A 22,302-nucleotide genomic window follows, 5' to 3' on the forward strand; every position below is an offset into this window, starting at 1 on the left:
TACGTGTGTCTGATTCTTACTTTGGAAGCTTCCTCTCAGGGGTGTACTCCACCCTGTGAGGTGTGGGGTGTCAGACTGCCCCTAGTGGGGGATGTCTCCCAGTTAGGCTACTCAGGGGTCAGGGACCCACTTGAGCAGGCAGTCTGTCCGTTCTCAGATCTCAACCTCCGTGTTGGGAGATCCACTGCTCTCTTCAAAGCTGTCAGACAGAGTCATTTGCATCTGGGGAGGTTTCTGCTGCTTTTCCTGTTGTTGTTTAGCTGTGCCCTGTCCCCAGGGGTGGAATCTACAGAGACAGGCAGGTTTCCTTGAGCTGCTGTGAGCTCCACCCAGTTTGAGCTTCCTGGTGGCTTTGTTTACTTACTTAAGCCTCAGCAATGGCGGGCGCCCCTCCCCCAGCCACGCTGCTGCCTTGTGGTTAGATAGCAGACTGCTGTGCTAGCAATGAGGGAGGCTCCGTGGCTGTGGGACCCTCCCGGCCAGGGGTGGGTATAATCTACTGGTGTGCCCGTTTGCTTAAAGCACAGTATTGGGGTGGGAGTTACCCAATGTTCCAGGTGTTGTGTGTCTCAGTTTTGGTTGTCTGGGAAAAGGAATTCCCTTCCCCCTTGGGCTTCCCAGGTGAGGCGATGCCTCGCCCTGCTTCAGCTCTCGCTGGTCGGGCTGCAGCAGCTGACCAGCACCGATTGTCCGGCACTCTCTAGTGAGATGACCCCAGTACCTCAGTTGAAAATGCAGAAATCACCGGTCTTCTGTGTCGCTCGCGCTGGGAGTTGGAGACTGGAGCTGTTCTTATTCAGCCATCTTGCTCCGCCCCCCATAAAAACATATTATATATGAAATATATAAATATGTTTATGTATATAAATATAATTGTAATTCTACATATAATTATTCACATAAATATTATATATTAATGTGGTATATAGCATATATATTAAATACTTTAAATGTAATTATATATTTACATAAAATATATGTAGTATGTTATATATAACATATTATATATAATATATATATTCAATCTATAGAATTCTAAGTTGACAGGTTTTTTTTTTCCAGCACTTTATTCATCATAAATATTCCAGTGGATGTAACTGGAGGTCATTATCTTAAGTGAAACAAGCCAGTCACATAAAGTCAAATATTGCCTTTTCTCACTTATAAGTGGGTGTTAAAAACTGTGTACACATGTAAACAGAGTGGAGTGATAGGCAATGGAAACTCAGTGGGGTGATGGGGTGGGACAGGGTAGACGACAAGACCAGCCTGGCCAACGTGGTAAATTAATGGGTATAATGTATATACACTGATGGCTGAGCACAGTGGCTCACGCCTGTAATTCCAGCACCTTGAGAGACCAAGGTGGATCACTTGAAGTCAAGAGTTTGAGACTAGCCTGGTCAAATTGGTGAAACCCTGTCTCTACTAAAAATACAAAAATTAACTAGGCATCATGGTGCCTGTCTGTGATCGCAGCTACTCAGGAGACTAAGGCAGGAGAATCACTTGAACTTGGGAGGTGGAGGTTGCAGTGAGCCAAGATCACATCACTGCACTCCAGCCTGGGTGACAGAGTGAGACTGTGTCTCAAAACAAACAAACACTATTGACTTAGGCCACACTGAATTTATAAAAAAAATTTTCTTCAATAATAAATTAAACTTAGCTTAATAAAAAGTAAATAAAGTCTCATTCCATTGACTTCTGTTCATCATTATTTACGGTGAAAAGTCAGTCATTATTTTTATCACTGTTCCCCAGTATGTGTCTTTTTTTCTTCGACTGCTCTTAGATCTGCTTTTTACTACTTACTTTAGGCTGTTTGATTACAGTGTACCTGGGGTGGAGGGGCTCTTTGTAATTATCCTGCTTAGGACTGAGTGACCTTCTTAGATCTACAGGTTGATTCCTTTGAACAGTTTATTAGCCTTTGTGTCCTCAAATGTTTCTCCTGCTTCGCCATCTCCCTTGTCTCTTCTGGGAATAACATTACTTATAGTTTAAAACATTTGCTATTGTATGCCAGATCTGGGATGCTCTGTTCTGTTTTTCTTTCACCCATTTTGTCTTTGTGTTTTCATCTGAACACTTTCCATTGATGTGTCTTTAAGTTCATTGATCTTTGCCCTTTCCATTTTCAGTCTTCTGCTAATCCATTTAATAAATTATTTCCAATATTGATTTTATTTCTTGCATTTTGACTTGGTTCTTTTTTATATCTTCCATGTCTCCACTGAAATTTCCCATCTCTTCCCATATATCTTCTCCTTTACACTAGACCCTTCAGGATTTTTATCATAACCCCTTTAGCATCTTTGTCTGGTAACTCCAATATCTAGATCATCTCTGGTACTGTTTTCTATTGTCTATTCCTGTCTTGACTTTGTGTTACCATTTTCTTACCTTTTTGTGCTCTCAGTACATACAAAAGAACACTACATTCTAAAGGAAGTAATGTTTGCTTCCAGAAAGGTGCACACCTGTTTTTCTGTGATGCTGTGAGAGTGGGGCTAAGTCAGTCTCATCTGAGTTAGACTAGATTGAGATAATTCTGTTGTAGTTTTAGTTTTATTCAGTTCACAACTGGCTTCAAATATCTTGAGGACAGGATAGGCACTTTTCCTGTTTTATCAGAAATGGAGATCTCAGCACAGGTGAGGTTCTGGGGATATGGTTCTGACTCACAGCTGAGCCACCAGCTTTCAGATATGTGGAAGACCTCTCCTTGCCTTACAACTAGGCTGATAAATCCTTGGTCATTAATACATTCTCTTTGCCGTCAAGTCCTGCCCACTGCTCCCTACAGCTTGGGAGTTTGCTTTCAGTCCTGTTGCCATTCTTCCAGTCTTCGGAGGTCTTGGGAAGATCTGGAATGCCTTGAGAGTTCTTTCTTATTTTTAGTTCATTTAGATTTCTTGGTGTTATTAGTTCTATAATGGCTATTAGCACTGTGTTTTCTCTTGGTAATTAGGTGGAAGTGATAATCTCATAACTTTGAAAATCTAAGTCAAAAGTGGGAGCATTGTGCTCATTGTTGTTATTGATGGTGCCTTGTCCCTGTATAGTTGGATGTCATATAGGAAAGCAAGATTTATATCTAATAAGCTTGCTCGGTGTGGTGTCTAGAGCCATGATACATATTTTTTCACCATGGTCCCAAATAATATCCTCCTTACAGGTAATGCTGTCTGTCACAACCCTCATTCCACAGCTTTGCCCACACTTCTCAGCACTCCTTTATGAGTCTCCCACCTCCTTGGGACTCATTTTCAATTTTGGCAGCTGAATTAGGTGTGGGGTCTTGCCTCTCTCTCCTGCTTATGTGTGTGTGTAAACACACACATCCACACTCACCAGGAAGATACAACAATTTATCTACTCTGGAATCTGGCTTCTGAGTCAGTGTTTTCATGCCATTCCCACTGACGTGGAGGATGAGTTCCTGTGTGGTGTCAACAAAGCATCTCACCATAGACCAACTTTCTTAACACATTTAGAAAAGCCAGGAAAAGAAGTAATTTGGAACCTGGAAAACTTGAAAGGGGCACAACTGACTTTTAGCTTTTTCTCTGGAAATATTGTAGGGCCTGGAGGACCTGTCTCAGGTTTGGAATCAACCTATATCCCAAGGATATGACTGGTGAAGGGACAGTCAGAGATGAATGTTGCTAGGCCTTTAAAATGGCCCTGAGCTGAGCAGATCAACATCTATGGGAAAAGGGGAGGCAAAAAATGTAGTCAGTTCATTGCAAGAGCCTGGAAACAGGTAAGGGACAGGGAGGAGATAAAGGGGAATCCGATGTAACTGTGCCAGCTGTGGCTCCCTGGCCCAGAACTGATGGCTCTGATTGTTTCCCACTGGATACCACTATTTGCCGTAAAACACTAGAACCCCGCTGTTCACTCCAAATCATTTCATTTCAATTCAGTGCAGTTCAGTTTCATTCAGTCTGACATATTAAGTATGAATTAAGTAACTACTCGATGTCTAATGCTGTGTTAGTCACTGTGATGACTGCAGAAAAAGCATTGTGCAAAATGGCTCTGTTCTCAAGGAGACTGTGAGTATAATCCTACTACAGAAATAAGAATGACTCATTATCCAGCTAAAATTAGAGAACAAAGTAAGAGAACTGGACTGAAAGATCAGGGTTTTAATTCCAGATCCACAACTTAGTGATGGGGCCATTTAATCTCTCTGTACCTCACTTTCTTCCTCTGTAAAATGAGGGATTGTAATAGATCAGTGGTTCTCAAACTTATTGCACTTAATATCCCTTTTATAACAAATAATTTGTAATGCCTCATTTACCAAACTGAAATGAAATTTGCAGATTTTATACTTAGATATGTAATAAAAATCAGTATAATACCCTAACTATAATATAAAGAAGGAATAAAAAGCAAGCATTTTAAAATAAATAATACGTACTTTAATATGTAAATTTTCAGATATAGCTACACTAGAAGACGTAATGAAGTACTTGGGTAGTTGCACCTACTTACAATGAGTAAGTTTGGGTTTAACAGACATTGAGAAGATCAGAAACAGTCTGCCAGAAGTACATGAAATAAAGGAGCGGAGGTATACATACTCATATTGTAGAACTAAAACCCATGTAAGGGTAACAAGTAACAGACTAGACTTACTTGTACATTAAAAGAGAAAGTGGGAAACAGCTTTAATTGAAGCAAGGACAATGTGCCAACTCTAATTACAAGCTGCATGCAGAAGTAGGGAAAATGGATGTTCTTACAGATGAACTGGGCCTTATTTATAAACATGGTGTCAAAATAATGCCTGATGTTGTGACAGGGGATGGGAGAGTGGCAGGGCATCTCGGAACACACACCTTCCGTGTGAAGTCCCACCATATGTCAAGGTGTGCATTCATGCATTGAGTCTCTGGTTTTCTGGTGGGGAACTTGAGATTTATGTAGGATATGAGTCAGTTCTTTGTTTTGCAGGACTGTCCCGGTACTGTCAGACTTCTATACTCTTTCCAGCACATGCTAATAGTGCTCTATAATTATTGTGGCAACCAAGAACACCGCCATGTGTTTTCAAAATACCTCTCCCATGAATAGGCTATCGTGTGTGAAGCTCCATCAGTCTACTATTCTGAAAATTCAGAGCCAAATGAGTGGGATGGATAATAAACTCAATGGCAAGTCACGATGGGGATGATCTTTGAGAACAGAACCATCTTGATAGAAGAAGCAGAGCTCAGATTGGTCCAGAAGGATGAGCAGAATTTGGCTAGGAAGAGTGGAAGAAAATGTTGATAATGGACGGGCATGTTGGCTCACACCTATAATCCTAGCAGTTGGGAGGACACGGCAGGAGGATTGTTTAAGCCCTGGAGTTTGAGACTAGCCTGGGCTTAAATGATGGCTAGTTTCCACAAAAGAAAAAAGAAAGTAGCCAGGTGTGGTGGTGTGCACCTGTGGTCTCAGACACTTGGGAGGCTGAGGTCAGGGGATTGCTTGTGCCCAGAAGGTTGAGGCTGCAGTAAGCCATGATCGCACCACTGCAGTCCAGCCTGGGTGACAGAGTGAGACCCTGTCTCAAAATAAATAAATATATAGAAAAACTAAAAATGTTGATCGAGATTGCAGGGAAGGGTCCTAAATAACATAAATATTAATATGTTGAAAATCCCTGAGCCTTCTCTTCTCATAACTCTAATATCCAGATTCTACATTATACCTACATGTTCAGTGCAGCTGATCACAAATTGAGAGGGGCTCTAAGTGCTTTAAAAGGAATATACTGCATTCATTAACACTCCCCAGTTTTAGACTTTTCATGAGTTAAAATTTACTTTAAAATGGCAGTGATTCTGAATTACAGAGATTTCAAGTCAACCAAAGAAAAAATTTCAAAACACGGTCACATTGGGGAAAGTAAAGAAGAGGGGTTCCAAACCCAGGGCTCCTGGGACCCCTCAACTCTTCTTGATTTGCGGAGTATCAATGAGGGTTTCCATTCTGAAAATACACAGCTCCCCTCTAACTAACTGACACTCCATTGAATGTCTCTGGAGATAATGCTGAGATTTAGACTTTTAAGTGCAGCTTGGGAACCTTTTTGTTACAAACAGAGTTTTAATGATAGCTCTTAAGACTCGGAGGAAATAGGGCATCATGCTCAAGTGCCTTAATAGCTGGAGGAACGACAGAATCAAGTACACCTGAGATGACCCTCGCTGTTGGCACTTCAGAGGAGCAGTTGTGGGTGGCGGGCACAGTTAGAAAAACAAGACAGCTTCGGGAAGAAGCTTTGGCTGCCTCGGCAGTAAGGCCCGTCCCTGGGGATGTGAGAGAGTTGTGCACCTCAACATCCCAGGAGAAGGGAAAGAAATCAACCACATCTCATGGTGTTGTGGACTTCATAACCACATCTCCTACACCTCTCCCAAAGATACTGCAGGAGGGATTCAAAGCTTCAGAACTCTCTCTCCTGGCCATGTGACAAATCAGGATAGTAGCAGTGTTGGGGAAATCTGGGTCCTATGTTCATTTTTTCCAGGTGGCTCTTTAAACCCACTCGTCACTGTGGGATTTCTGGGAAACGTACAAAGGAAGAAAAAGGGAGGATGCTATAGAAAGAAGGAAGCATGCAAAGAGAACAGGAACCAGGAGTTATGATGAGACAGAATTGGAATGAGCATTGTGTGCAGAGTCGGATGCCTGGTTCCTGGCTTGGCTGGTCATCACTGCCTCTGTAGTCTCCCAAGTCCTGCAGCATCACATCAGACCCTGCCAATCACATCTGATGTTGTTCACCCCTTGCTGTTTGTACCCCAGTATCTCCTTTGCTTTTCAGTTCCTCAAACCCCCTTCACTCCTTTGAACCAATTCACTCTACATGCACTGACCTCTCAGGGGGCAGAGTCCCCAGACCCCTCGTTGGTCAGTGTATACCTTTTCTCTGACTAACACCTACTCAAGGAGTAGACTATTGCTCCTAGAGAGTAATAGAAGAGTGTTTTTGTTTGTTTTTTTCTGAGATGGAGTTGTGCTCATGTTGCCCAGGCTGGAGTGCAATGGCCCAGTCTTGGCTCACTGTAACCTCCACCTCTTGGGTTCAAGTGATTCTGCTGCCTTAGCCTCCAGAGAAGCTGGGATTACAGGCATGCACCACCACGCCTGGCTAATTTTTGTATTTTTAGTAGAGGAGGTTTCTCCATGTTGGTTAACCTGGTCTTGAACTCCTGACCTCAGGTGATCCACCCACCTTGGCCTCCCAGAGTGTTGGGATTACAGGCATGAGCCTCCGTGCCCTGTTTGAAGGGAGTTTATTAAAGAAAGTGTGGGCAGATTTGGGGTAACCAAAAAGGCATGGTGAGCTGCAGGAACTGGCCCAGTAGGTAGTCTTCATTTCCCATAAGCCTATAGGGACAACCAGAGTTGCTGGCAGTGGTTCTCTTGGAGCTTTGGCTATGGGAAGATGCTGCTTGAGAGGCAGCAGCTGCTGCCAAAGCAACCTCTGGACCCTGGGAGGTTGCAGCACAAACAGCGACTGTAGAACCAGAACCTCCTTGAGCAGAGCAGCCGTCAGCAACCCTGAAAGAAGTGGCTCTGAAGATTTGCAAGGGCAGGTAATGGGCAAATCTCGTGCAAGTGTAGATAACTGGCAATATCCTTTATACCCAGTCCCCAACGGCAATGGGTTCTGGGAAGTAAAGTTGTATGTAAGCTTTCCAACCACTCTAAATAAAAGGAGAATTCAGAGGATGAAATAACCATTCTAAGTACCCCACCTGTACGCCTTTACTAATAAATTCTGTCTGCCTAAACTCCACTTTGCAGATATTGCGAAGTTCTCACCCTCACTTCCTCTCAGTCTTTGCTCAAATGCTGCCTTTCCAGGGTGGCTGTCTTTCCTGTGCCTGTGAAGTGGTGCCCACTTCCTCTCTATTCTCTCCTCACTTGTTCTGAAATGAAAGCAGCTATTTATTCATTTATTTCTTTCTCCCCCTGCCAGAATGTAAGCCCATCTGAGCAGGCGTTTTTGTTGTTGTTGTCGTTTATCTTCACTGTCTGTGTCTCAGTAAATATTTGTTGAAAGAATGTTGAATCAATCAATCTGGAGAAGAGGAGGCTCCGGCCAGACTTTGAAGGGCTATTACAAGATACACTGGAGAGTTAGATGTATTCTTTTCACAAAGGTGATGTTGTAAAGGAATTGAGGCAGAGAAGGAAGGTGATGCTGCCTGTAATTATGAAAGTGGTCACTCCGGCAGCAGCTGAGAAGGCAGCCTGGGGAGGAGAGCAGTGGGAGGCAGCTGATCATGAAGGGCGTGGGTCAGCCAGTCATTTGAGCAGGACCTGCTGGATGCAGATCCCTCTGCCAGGCTCCGAGGAGTGTGTAAGTGGCCTGGGGGAGGGTGTTGAGCTCTGACAGCATAAAAGGCACAATCTCTGTCACCTGAGGAGCCAGCAGTTCTATTCAGAGGAATTATAGTCAATTACATACATAAAATGTGTAGAGCACATTCAGAAGTTCAAATTAACACAGCAGGAGTCCACAGGGTCCTGTGGGCACCCTCTAGAAAAGAGGAACTGTCTTTGGACATGCTTGACCTAGAAGACTTCCTGGGAGCCATGAGGATGCGTGGTGCACCAGCAGAAAATTCTGGATAGCAGGAAATGCAAGAATCTGCCTGGGAACTTGTGGCCAGTTGACGAGACACTGTCTAGACACTGTCTGGCACGTGGGAGGAGCTCATATTCACTCCCTTTCAAGCTTGTTGAATCAGCAACTGAAAAATGCAAACCCTATGCAATTTTCTGAGTGTTCTGTCCCACTCTGTTTAGCCCACAACTCTCTAACTGTGTCTTCCTGTTTGAAAGGCTCTTTCCTTGGCGTTAGTTTTCCTCTCTGGTTCCTCTTCCTTCTTGGATAGGGTCGACATCCTTTGTCCTATTTTTTCCCCTTATCTCACTGCTGCTCACAAAGGCATAGTTCCTCTGATAGCTGCTTCTAGGAACAAGACCCCTCCAAATCAATGACTTCTTTTGTGAACTTGAATCAACCTTGCCAACGGCTCTTTAGGATGCTCCACTGTGAGGGATGATCTAAAACCAAATGGTTTTTCTCCCCATGATAAATTTACATGCTCATTTCTTTAGGCTATGGTGCCCAGTTGTTAGGCCAAACACCAGTCTAGATTTTTTATCAAGGTATTTTTTTTAGATGTGATTAACATTTGCAGTAGAAGACTTTAAGTAAGGCAGTTTACCCTTCATAATGGGGGTGGGTCTCATCTTAAACCAGCTATCAGTGTTAAGAAAAAACTGCGAGGCCCACTGAGATGGGAGGAATTCTGCCTCTGATGATCCTTGGACTCAAGACTGCAACACTGACCCTTCCTGCTTGTAGATTTCAGACTTGCCATCCTCTATAATCTTGTGAGCCAATTTCTTAAAATAAATATCTCTCTGAAAATAAATATATACATCTGCTTAGCTGTGTTTCTCTGGAGAATGGAATGCTAATATACCAGCTCCCATTGCTTCTGCCCGGACTCACTGTCTCTGATGAGGCAGGACCATCTGACCAGTGACTTCACTCACCCTTTCTCCTCCTGCTCACCCCTGACATCCAATCATTACCAGATTGTGTCAGTTTTACCTTCTAAATCCTATCCTTTTTTTTTTTTTCTATTTTCATCACTATGTCCCTATAAAAGTTATCTTCTCTAATAAGACCTACTACTCTACCCTACTGCTGAGTCTCCCTGCAATCTCTTGCCTCCTCCAATCCTGACAGAGGCGGTCTTTCTAAATAATAAACCTGACCTTATGGAACTGTTCAATGGCTCCCCTTGGTCTCTGTGATAAAATAGAAATTCATTAATGCTGATTAAAAGGTCCTAGATGATCTAGCTTTGCTACATCTCTTATCCCATCTCCAGCTCTATCCAATCCCCACCACCTTACTCTGCTTCTTGAAGAAGCCATGACTTGCTATGCCTCAGGGCCTTTACACATGCTATCCCCTTATCCTGGAACACAACCTGCCCACATTTTCCCTCTGGCTAATTCCTCCTCATCACTCAGATGTCATTTCCTCCAGGAAGTATTTTCTGACCCCTCCAATCTAGGTCAGATTCTGCTTCCATATGGCTCTATCACACTTACCACTTATTATTACCTGTTTGATTTTCTGCCTCCCTGCAGTCTGGGATTGCATCTTGCTCACCACATATTACATCTCTGGTGTCTAGTGTTTAATAGAAGCTCAATACATTTATATTGAAGGGATAATATCTAAATACATTCCAATTTGTTTTTTTACTGTCCCTATCTACAAAAATGTTATTAAAAATGGAGTCTATTCAGTGTCTTCCTAACTTCTTAATACGTTAGTGTATAAGAGAGTGTAATCTCTCTGCCTTTAGTGACCTCTCACACTGCTGCTGGTTCTGATACTGTTTCTTTGTTCAGAGCCTTCAATAATTTGCCATGTCTGGTGTCATTCTAGGTCTTCCTGCTTGCGCATTTCAGGTGTGCCATGTCTGGTGTCATCCTAGTCATGAGATGACTGTCCATTCTTAGGACCCCATATTGTAACCCCACAAATCTCCTAGCCATTGGCTATCTTGTCATTCCTCCCCTATGGTGGTTTCCTCATGTTGTCTCTTCTTGGGAAAAAAAAAAAGCCTTTCCAGACTCTGAACTCCCTTTATCCTCTTCTTTGGATTGTAGTTAATTATCCTCTTTTCTAAACACCACATGATTTACATAAGGAAAAGAGTCAGCAGATATAAGACCTTAGATAAGCTAGCTCATTTTTAGAGGGTCAGTGTCCTCACCTGTAAAATGGGACTGATAATATCCACAGTATTGTAATAACAGCTTTCACTCATCCAGTTACAGCACGTGCTGAGTAACCTTCTAAGCATGCTGCACGTGTTAACTTACTGAACCATTACAACAAAACCCTCTTTAGTGCTGGAACTGAGGCAGAGAGAACTGAAGCAACTTTCCCAACGTCACAGAGCTAGAAGTTGCAGAACAGGGATTCAAGCCTGGCAGCCTACTTCCAGGTTTGAGCTCTCATGGCATTGCTACACTGCCTATTAGTAAAAGTGAGATAGTGAATAAAGGTGCTTAGTCCAGAATGCGGCTCTAGCAAGCAGAGTGGGTGCCTTGGGGTCAGGTGGATTTGAGTGTGATTCTGCCACATAGCCACAAGGTCACAAGCTGACTGACCTTGAACTGGTTATTTATCTAATAGACACCTCATCTGAAAAATTGGCATATTACTAGTATTTCATAGAATTTGTTCTGCATGTTGGAAAAACAACCCATAAACAGTATTCTTAGACTAGTGCCTGGCACATGGTAAAATCTTCATTGATGTGCTTTTTATAATTATGTCTAATAATCTTTATTATCACAGTCTGCTCTGTGCTATAGTCACTTGTGTGTTTAATTTTAGTCCATCTTGTGAGGTCGTAGTCTTTTTGTTCATGGCGTATGTTTTAGGTCCTTGCGCACAGTAGATGCTCAATGTTTGTTAAATGAGTAAATAGATGATCTTTTCATTGTGATTCACTTAAGAGATTATAGAAAGTTTGGTGAGCTGAAAAAAGGTTTTGGTCCAATTCCGTCTTAGGAGATGAAAAGGGTTCCATAAGATGGAAGTGGTGATGTCAATGGACAATGCCAATTACAGCTTTTTCCCCTGCTCTGTCTACTATTCCCACTGAAAGAGTTCATGGCTAGAGGGCTGGGACTGTCTCTCTTTTTATCCTGTTGAGGCAAGGTGGGTAATACCCATCCCACAGCTGGGTCTGAAGGGCTCAGATACTTCCCTGAACTGAAGAAATTACATTGACTTTTTCAGACACAAAAGAGGCTTTTGGTATTGCCGTTGTTATATGTAGCCAGGAATAGTTGGGGGCGGGGGTACAGAAACAGGAGGGGATTCTGGAGAGAATCAGGGCTTTAGAGAAATTCAACTGGAGCCCTGACTCACCATCAAGAGCATGATTCTGGGAAAATCATGTAAACGCAGGTGGGGTGGGTCCATTTTCCTTATTTGCCATATGTGAGATCCTACATGAATGTACTGGGGAAGCATCTTAAGGCCCTCCTTGGTTTATCACTGCTGCCCTTGTGCTAAATGTGGGTCACCTGGGAGTCTAAATCATTGTTGTCTCACTGACTGCCAAGGCAGAGACAAGCCCTGTAGGAAACGGAGCTCATATGAGGAGGTGAAGTGAAAGTATCAGGTGACGTTAATGCTTGAAGGAGTCTTAAGGATCAGCTGGCCCAGCAATTCTCCAATTCCTGCTGCCTCCACAATTTCTGCCATATCTGCATTCCATCGCAGTTATTGATGCAGTATTTTCCTTTAATACCGGTCGCCTTTTTACTTAAATATGTATAGAAAAAAAATTTGTACTATTACTGTAAATGTAAAACCAATATCACTTCCTATAAATAGAAGGCAAAAAAAGGAAACACAATGAAAACTCAGCGATGTCATTAAATTCTAGTGAGGTACTGCTGCTTGTCAAGGTTCTAAGCCTGAGGCCTGCCTTCTCTCCCTTGAAAAGGTAAATTAGCAGACATTAGAGAGGTGTTAACTGAAAACTCAGAAGCAAGCTGGGACTTGAAGGATTGAATGATAATTGAAAAGGAGATCAATTTCTCACTGAGGATTAAATGTAACCTAATACTATATTTATGCTCCCTCTAAAATGATCTCCACTGCTCTACATTTTAGAGAAAAGGTGACTTTGGTCCAACCTTGTCATTTTACCAATGATGAAATTGAGATCCAAGTGGATCACATCTGTTCACACCACCGAGGAGCTTTTCAGCGCAGACTTCTGACCATGATGTCTTGGTCACCTAAGGGTCACATCGCAACCACCACCGCCACCGCCACCGCCGTGAGACGTGGGGATTCCATAAGTCCAAAAGTATTTTCAGCCACCTCAAGGCATTTGGATCTATTATTTCACTCAGGTTTGGAAGTGGCCCCATGAGATGAACAGGACTTGTTTGATTCTGGCCATGGTATAGATGTGGAAGTGAGATTACCTGATATTTCAAGGCCTCTTGGCTGGCGGGTGGCACACCAGGCCCCAACACTGCCCCCCTAGTTTACTTCCTTTCTGCTACATCACTCGGTCTCTCAGAGAAGCTGGCATGACCTCGCTTCATCTCCATCTGCTTTGTGATTGAAATTTATATAACCACACTGATTGTATTCTCTGTGAACAAGATACTATAGGCCTTTACAAGGTTTGAGTTCTCAAGTTCACGTTCTCATTATTCTATCCAAGGCATCTGGGAAAGGAAAATAAACTTTTCAAGTAAAACCTCATCTCTTCAATCTAACCTCAAGCATGAAGCAGGAAGATGGCATAACAACAGCCAGGGAGTCAGCAGGTCTTGCTGCAAGCAGGCTGAGTGGCTGAGTGATTGTGCCACTGGACGGCGGCTGGTGAGTGAATGATGTCAGCAGAGCAGCAGGCTCCAACCTGCATGGTTTGAGGGGGTCACATCCACATGTGGCCACATCAGGACTCCCCTTCTCCCCTCCACCCCACCTACTGCACAGTATTCCCATTCCTATCTTTCAGTGACATTCACTTTTTATGAAACGAATTACATACGTGCTGGACTTTTTAGTATGTGGGTTAAGTAACTGCAATCCATCTTCAATGCTTTTCCGAAAACTACCAGATAAAGTCGAAACTAATTAGCCTGGCATCCAAGCCTTTTCATGATGTGGCTAAGTGATTGTTCTGGTCTACATGGGCCGACCTTCCAAACTCATCTGTCTGTCTCCTTAGGCCTTACTCAGCCTTCCAGAGCACACTCTTGCTCTACTCCTGTATTAGCCCATTTTCATGCTGCTATAAAGAACTGCCCGAGATTCAGTGATTTATAAAGGAAAGAGGTTTAATTGACTCATGATTCAGCATGGCTGGGGGAGGCCTCAGGAAACTTAAAATCATGGCAGAAGGCCAAGGGAAAGCAAGGCACCTTCTTTACAAGGTGGCAGGAAGGAGAAGTTACAGCAGGGGAAGTGCCAGACGCTTATAAAACCATCAGATCTCATGAGAACTCACTATCATGAGAACAGCATGGGAGAAACCCACCTGCATGATTCTTATGCCTCCACCTGGTGTCTCCCTTGGCACAAGGGGATTATGGTGATTACAATTCGAGGTGAGATTTGGGTGGGGACACAGAGCCAAACCATATTAACTCTCTTGAGCCCCAAGAGCCAGGTGAGCAAGGGATGGTGCTGTCCATCAGCTTATTTCTTATTTTGTGAAGAAGTTAGTTGTGTTGTGTCTCTTTGCATCTCTTTATTTTGATCTGCTACTTACATAGTTGAGTCTTAAGTGTTTAGTAGTAGGTATTCAGTTGCCTGTATTTTGTTTTTTTGGTCACAATGTGTTGTGTTCTGTGCATTCTGCTGCCGACTGCTCTGTATTGCATATGAAGTAGATGTTCCATACACATGTGGCCAGGAACTGCCTTCCTAGCCAAGGTATAATTACCAAGTGTTAAGAGTTTTAGGAACCACGCAAAGCAGTTTCATTTGGGGAGTTGTGTTGATTCCACTCCCAGGTGGTGAAACAGAAAGTTGCAGCATTCATCACACTATGCTATTGCATCCCTTTTGTTTTCTCCTGACCTGAAGGAAACAACTCCTTTCTGCAGAGGCCTCAGGATGAGAGAAGGGATATGGTTTAGCAAACCCATCCCCATCTCCCCAGCCTTTGCAATCCCTCTTCTTGCTTGCTGGAGTCCTTTCTGTTCCACCAGAGAGGAGGAAGCTGACAGCTTCAATTCCCCCTCTCCTCTTTCATTCTCTCCCACACTTCATTCTTCCTTCTTTGCTTTCTCCCATCTTCAGGGCTGTGATTGGCTACCAAGTCTATTCCCTGTGGCCTTGTGGAAACTTGGGGAGTAAGGCAAATACACTGCCTGGGCCAAGAAATCAGGGAGCAAATTGCAAGTGAGTATTGGAGTCCCTCATGGAAAGAGGTACTGCTGCCTGGGCTGTAATTGTCATGGAGGCTGTTGTCATGGTGACTCCACTAGCAGGTAGAGAGAAAGGGTGCGAAAGACTAGGGAATGAGAGAGAGAGGGAGGAGGGGAAAGAAGGGGAAAGGAGGTGAAAGGGGAGATGGCAGAAAGCAAAGGGAGGGAGGAAGAGAGGAAGGGAGAGACAGGCGGAGAGGAGGGAGTTTCTGGGAGGATGTGGAAGGTTTGATTGGGGGAGACAGCAGGAGCTAGGTGGGTAATGGTGGTTGTTGCAGGAGGGGATGAAATGTGAAAGGCCAGTGAAGGGAGAGGTGAAGAGGTGGGAAGGAGGAGAGGGGATGAGTAGAGATGGGGAGAGTGGAGGAGCCTGAGGAAAAGATGAAAGAAGGGGCTTCAGAATGAGCAGAGGCTGGCGTGGGGAGGGAAAAGGAGGGGAGCCAGCCAGGCTCGCAGAGTAATTCTTAATTTTTGCCCGACGTTTCCCATCTCTATCTGCTCTTTGATCTCGTGTGTTACACATTAAATATGAGCAACCAAACGGCTGCATCTCATGTTTAAAAACTCGATGAGGCAAGACTTCAAAGCGAGCAGTGGAGCAAAACGGGCGTCTTGCCTGGCTTTTTGTAGCACGGTTTTGCTGGCCCAATTAGGTTAAATGGAGCCCTGAAATCCCCTCTCGATTGGAGCCAGGCTCCTGTTCTTGTTCCCACCACCGGCTGCCAGACTTAATGAGATTAGTGACCCAGGCTGGTCAGCCACCAACTGACCCCTCTCCCGTCGCTGCAGACCCACAGAGGGGCTGCCCAGAAGCTGGTACATGGACCAGGCCCTCACAGGCTCTGCCTCTGCATTCCCGGGGAGGCCTGGGGCTGGATGGGATCCGTACTCCATGTGGCTGGGAAGCAACTGGCTGTATAGCCACTGTGACAGGTGCCTGGAGCAGCAGGAGGAGTCCTTGAGCCCTGATCTTAGCCTCCCTCTCTAGATGTCCATTCTAGGTGCCTGAGGTCCCAGAGGCAGCCATATCCACTCATCCAGGAAGTCAGACTTAGGCTCTCGTCTGCCAAGAGCAGTGATCTAGCTGCTCTCTCTGCACCTTAGTTTTCCCCTCTTTCAATGCAGGGACCAGACTAGATACTTTCCAGGCACCTTACAGGGTGCCTCTGCCAGGTGATTTCTGGAACATCCTTGTGTCCCTGGAAGGAATGCTTTTTCCCCATCCTAAACCGCATGTGTTCAACCTGCTCAGAGCCTCTTCTACTCCAGGGCCGTTTCTCTTCCCTTTCCCCAAAATTCCTCCAGAACTCTCATATTACCTGAACCACGCCCACCCGATGGAAGGGAAGACAACAGACAGCTTATTCACACAGTTAAATGAGAGTGTTTGTATTTTGAAAAAGCACATCTGGAGAGAAGGCAATCATTCACTCAAAGGAAGGTCTCTGAGGACCCAGTTGTTGAATTTTATGTATAGGAGGAGGTAGAACTGCAGGTGGCCCTCAAATGTTGCCAGATAGGGGAATTCTTACCCTTTCTATGATCCTTTCTTGTATGTGTGTGTTGGCGGCAGTGGGGATTACTCTGGGCATTGTGGGCTGAGACTGTGAAGTTTGGCTTATGCTTTTAGGCACACATATCTTCTCTGCCTCATCATCGCCCATTTTCTAGAAATGGGACTTGTGCTCAGCAGTAACTGATCGAGGCACTTTGGGGTGGCAGGAGTAGGGAAGGTGAAGATCTGCGTCACAGGAGCTCACTGGCAGGGTGGGCACAGCGCACAGCTGCCGACGAGAACAATTCCACTTTCTGGAGCATCCTGAGAACAAGGCTGGCCTCATTTCCTGCTTGGGCTCATCGTCCACACCCTTGAGGCCCTGGCCCCTAAGAGACTTTCCCAGGCTTCTTTTCTGGTGCCCTCCCTTCTGGAGCCATGTCTGAGTGGCAGAGTGAGCCACCACGTGCCAGCCCCACTGATGGCTGCCGGCAATGACAGATGTTATTTTATAGAATGTGGCCCCAGAGATGTGACATGTATAGTTCCTAAGTGCCACCGGGGAAACCTGGGGAAGGAGGGAGTGAGGAAAGAGGCTCAACCCTTGGCTGGTTTTCTCCAGCTGATGGGGTGCTGGGGTGCAGGGAATATGGAAGTGGAAAGTTGCTTTTTTCTTTTCTTGGTATCTGGGAGCTTTCAGTGCTCAGGCAGCCCTGTGTTGGCCTCTGAGCCCATGAAGAGGTTGATGAGATCTGACCAGGGGCAGGGGACCTCCAGATACTTGTTTCTCAGTGTGGGGAACTGGGAAAAAGTGATGATGCTTCCATGTCTTCCTGGAGGCCTCTGACAAATCAAGCAAAGCCAGAAAGTGAAGGGGTGAGTGCATCTTTCCTGGTCCCGGCTCAGAAAACACGGCGTCTGGAAGTTCCACACTGTAAAGCTTCCCGGCATATAGGTTCCTTCACAGCACAGCACTTAAGAACGGGCTGCCTGGGTCAAAGTCTGGGTCTTCCTTGCCGGCCATGGTAGCTCACACCTGCAATCCCAGCACTTTGGGAAGCCATGGTGAGTGGATCACCTGAGGTCAGGAGTTTGAGATGAGCCTGGCCAACATGGTGAAACTCCATTTCTACTAAAAGTACAAAAATTAGCCAGGGGTGGTGGCTCATGCCTGTAATCCCAGCTATTTGGGAGGCTGAGGCAGGAGAATCACTTGAACCCAGGAGGTGGAGGTTGCAGTGAGCCAAGTTCGTGCCATTGCACTCCAGCTGGGGTGACAGAGCAAGACTCCATCTCAAAACCAAACAAACAAAAAAAGCTTGGTCTTCCAGACTGGTCTGGGACTAGTTACATAATGCTCTATGCCTCAGTTTCCACATTTGTGAAAAGCAAGGCTAATGGTTGACCCCTGCCATACCCGTTATGAGGTTTAGAGCACTACAACAGTGCCTGGCACTTACTATTCAATGAGAAATATCTTTTATTTTTGCATCTATGATTTCATTTGGTTCTCAATCGCTGACGGTGCTAGGGAACTTTAGGCTCTTTTTATAGAAAGAGGAGAAAGGTAAGACTTTGCTTAGCTCACATATGGTGGAATTTTGTCCTTTTCCTTTTCGTATGATGCCAGGTACAATTGGACACAGGTGAAGGAGAACATACCTTGGTTGGTTAATCACTGAGATATGGGAGTCACTTGTTAGTGCCACGCAGTCAAGCTTGTCTTGCCTTATTTGCCCAAATTAAATGCATCTAGAACCTGGAGTCCTCTTGACAGAACCTGCTTCACAGCTTTCAGAAGAATCCGATCAGATGGAAAGGTGTGAAGTAATAAACCATGGTTCTCTGCCTTCCTCTTTCAATCTTGATCTACTTTATTCCCTCGTAGACGCCATTCAGCTCAGGAGGTGAAGGGTTCTGAACAAAAGAGGGATTTTGTTTGAGTTTGTTTTGTTTTTCATTGTATTCCCCTGATAAAGACATTGGGATCCCTATCCACTCAGTTGCTCCCATCAACCTCCTGATACCTCAGAGGAAGTGGAGAGATGCAGGGATTATACAAGCACCTCTGGTAGAAGAAGTAGGGTTTGAGACAGGCTTTGCTTGCCCTGGTTTTCGGCTGTCCCTATTCAAGAACTTGATCTCTAAGTAGAAGAGACTCAGCCTGGAGCTGACATTGAGAGACTCCTTCCCAGCATCTCAGGGCCAGAAGGAGACTTAAGTAAACACCACCCCATATTCTAGAGGAGGGGAGTGGGACTCTGAAAGGTGATAGATGGCCCTGAAGCCAGGCTCTCTGCAATCCTTGAAAAGCAGGACCAGTTGCATAATTTGTAGGGCCTAGTATAAAAGAAAAATGCTGGGCCCCTTGTCCAAAAGTGTTAAACATTTCAAGATGGTGGCTGCCAAACATTAAACCAAGTGAGGGCCCCTGCGAAGCATGAGGCCCAGGGCTTGAGTTTCTCATCTATGTAATGAGCTGATTACCTCATAAGGAGGGAAAAGGAAATCCACTTTAGGCCTCAGTCCATATCCATCCTTTTGAAATTGTTGACCAAATTTCAAGAGGAGCTCAATTAAACATCATTTAGGCTATGAAATGACTCCAAACTCACATCTATGGTCTGGTCTTTCCAGGTGATGGCTCTGCCACGTGGCCAAGACCAGCTTCTTAACTCTCTCCTACACAGGGAAGGCAGACTTCCCCTGATCTGTAAAAACCAGTTTAACGATAAACTCTAGGAAATCCTAGCCAGTTTGGTGGTGAACCCTAGAAAGACAGATACCACTTCTCCTTATGTTGTTTTAACTGTTCTTGGGGTCTGGGGAGAAAATCCAATCTGCAGAGAGGAAGACATGAGTTTGGGGGCTTATCAAGACTTGTCACTGTCCTGTTTACTTATTTTCTGACTTCCCCTTGCAAGTGTGGGTGTGGTCAGGACACACCTGCACCTCGTTTGTTCTCTCTCCCCTATGTACAGAACAAGGTGGAGCAGAGATTGTCATTCAACACCTATGGCCTGAATGCATGATGAGGAACACAGAGCCAAGTGGAACAAGCAGGCAGCAGGTGGAGCTGGTGACGTCCGTGGGTGCCCACAATGCAGAGTCGTGTACATTGCACTTCCCTCCCACACCCAAGCCTGCACCTAAGTCAGGATATCTAGGTATAAATAACTGCTGCAGCACATCAGGCGATGTCTTCTGGAGAATTTATGGAGATTAAAGCGCCCAGCTTGATCCAATCAATCATCAGTAGCCAAATACTTTCTAAACATCTAGCATTTATTCATTCAAGTAAAATAAACATTTACCTTAAACCAGTAAAATTTACAAAGACTTAGAGACAGAGAACTCTAATTGTGTGATTTCAGGCTCCACCCTACCTCCTTAGGGTACAGGGGTGGGAGTGGGGTCAAGACTTGATGCCTTTACCATTTTCTGGAATCACAGAGAACTGTGAAATGATGCCTGGGAGTCTTTTTGCCTATGGGCAAGGCAGGAGCCCTAAAAGGGATGCAGGAATGAACAGGGCAGATCTGAAGATGTCGCTCCTGCATCTCTGAAAACCCAGTTTGTCTCCACCTCCTCCCTAGGGTGGACTCCTACTGGAGGCAACCATGCTCCCAAGTTAACAAACACAGCCAGCCTCTTCCCCCCTCAATTCTCTCTCTCCTCTTTTGCTGGAATGGTAATTTTAAGTCTCTAATAGCTCCTCAGGGCACCGAGGTGAGGCAAGAGGGGGATGTATTTATGTTCACATTTGCCAGCCTGTCTTGCCTGGTGACAGCAGGACTGATGGCACTGCTGATGAAAGCTGCCGCTCCATTCCACCCAGCGAAGAGCAGAGCAGAGTTCGTTGCATCTCCCCAGTGACCAGTCTGCCTGCTGCTCTCAGCTTGGGCCAGCCCACCATGTCCTCTCACCCACTCCTGGCTTGAAGTCAGTCCCAGCAGTCCATGCATATTCATGTTGGGGCAGCAGCACCCTCCTTAGAAGGGTTGGCATACTGGGCATTTATTAATCACTGTCTCTAGCTCTCTGCATGGCCACCAGACAGGAGGCTCCTGCATAGGCTGGTTGCCATGTCACTGCCAACAATGGGGTTAGCAGAGTGGAAAAGAACAATAGCACATCATTAATGAGGGGGGCCCTGTTCTGGTGGTGGGCACATTGGCGGGTAGTCAGCATCCTGAGTTCCACCCAGAGGTGCATTATAAGACGAATGCCATTGTGATTGCTGTCACTTGGTCTACCAACAGCACCTGCATTGCACACTTACTGGGCAGTGGGTCTCTACTGAGCACTCATGCACTTCCAGGGATGCTCTCCCATTGAATGCTTCCAGCTTTGGGAGACGGGTATTCATTGGTATTTTGAGTCTACAGATGAAAAGCTGGTATTTGAAGAAATGAAGTGGTTGATCCAAGCTCATGCAGCTATGAAATAACAGACACATCCAAGCCTCTGACTCCTGGTCTGCCTTGTTACTGCTATCACAAGCTGCCTCTACAGGTGGGGTTATCACTGGAGGCATTTCCATTAAGTCTAGTCAGCCTCCCTCTTACCCATTTTACACAGGCACAAATTTGCCAAAGCTGTGCTTCTGGAAGGACTTACAGAGATTCCAAGTTGAGCATCTGAGAAAGAGCTGAGAAAGACATGAGAGGTCCACTAGTCCAAATTCTTGTTTTAATAAATTGGGAAACTAAAGTAATAGCCAGACATCAAACCCAGTTCTTCCAGCATCTTGCTCTGATGCTAGGACTTTTACCGTCCCATGGGCCTGGCTCTTTAGACCTATAGTCATCTGTACCACCCAGCTAAGCCCGTTTTCTGTCACTTGGTGCCCCACCTGTTAACTCCATTCAGATTCCCAGGGGGGTTCCCTCATTGCCTGGAAGATGAGCTGTGCTCAGCCTTACCTTTGCATCTTTGTGTAGGCTGTTTCCTCATCTTCTTCTAAAATGTCATTTTTTCCTAGCCTCTGTCTGAAAATTTAAAGTGTCTTCTCCTTCGCGGATCTGTGTCCAGCTCGCCCCTGTCTTTTCTTCTCAGAAATCCTACTGCATAAAATGTTGGACTTCATTCATCTCCACTTCTAAGTCCTTGGTCAGATCAAGGAGGGCAGGAGTGCTGTGATTAGCTCATGGGTTTCCTTCATCATTTGATAAGAACAAAAAGACACATAGAAGTTCCTTAAGACATTCTTAGGAATCAACAGATGCATAATAATGTCCACTTATTACCCTGTGTCTCTGATATCACTACCCCTGCCTGCTCGCAGCATAGTACACAGCAAACTTGCATTCACAAATGCAAGAAATGTTTAAGGAAGAGATGCTACTTGTTGGGCACCATAGCAGTGTGGAGGGGGCATGATGGATAAGCATACCTGCCCACTAGGAGCTTATAATCTAGTGGAGGAGAAAGAAGTAACAGGCTGGAGAGTATCAAGGAAAGAAGAGAACCTGTCTGGCTGAAAGAGAAGCCATCTGGGCTGTGATAGAACTGAGCAGGCCGGGCGAGGTGGCTCAAGCCTGTAATCCCAGCACTTTGGGAGGCCGAGACGGGTGGATCACAAGGTCAGGAGATCGAGACCATCCTGGCGAACACAGTGAAACCCCGTCTCTACTAAAAATACAAAAAACTAGCCGGGCGAGGTGGCGGGCGCCTGTAGTCCCAGCTACTTGGGAGGCTGAGGCAGGAGAATGGCGGGAACCCGGGAGGCGGAGCTTGCAGTGAGCTGAGATCCGGCCACTGCACTCCAGCCTGGG

The sequence above is a fragment of the Rhinopithecus bieti genome, unplaced genomic scaffold (genome assembly GCF_001698545.2).
Source record: "Rhinopithecus bieti isolate Rb0 unplaced genomic scaffold, ASM169854v2 scaffold_9383, whole genome shotgun sequence".
Classification (NCBI taxonomy): domain Eukaryota; kingdom Metazoa; phylum Chordata; class Mammalia; order Primates; family Cercopithecidae; genus Rhinopithecus; species Rhinopithecus bieti.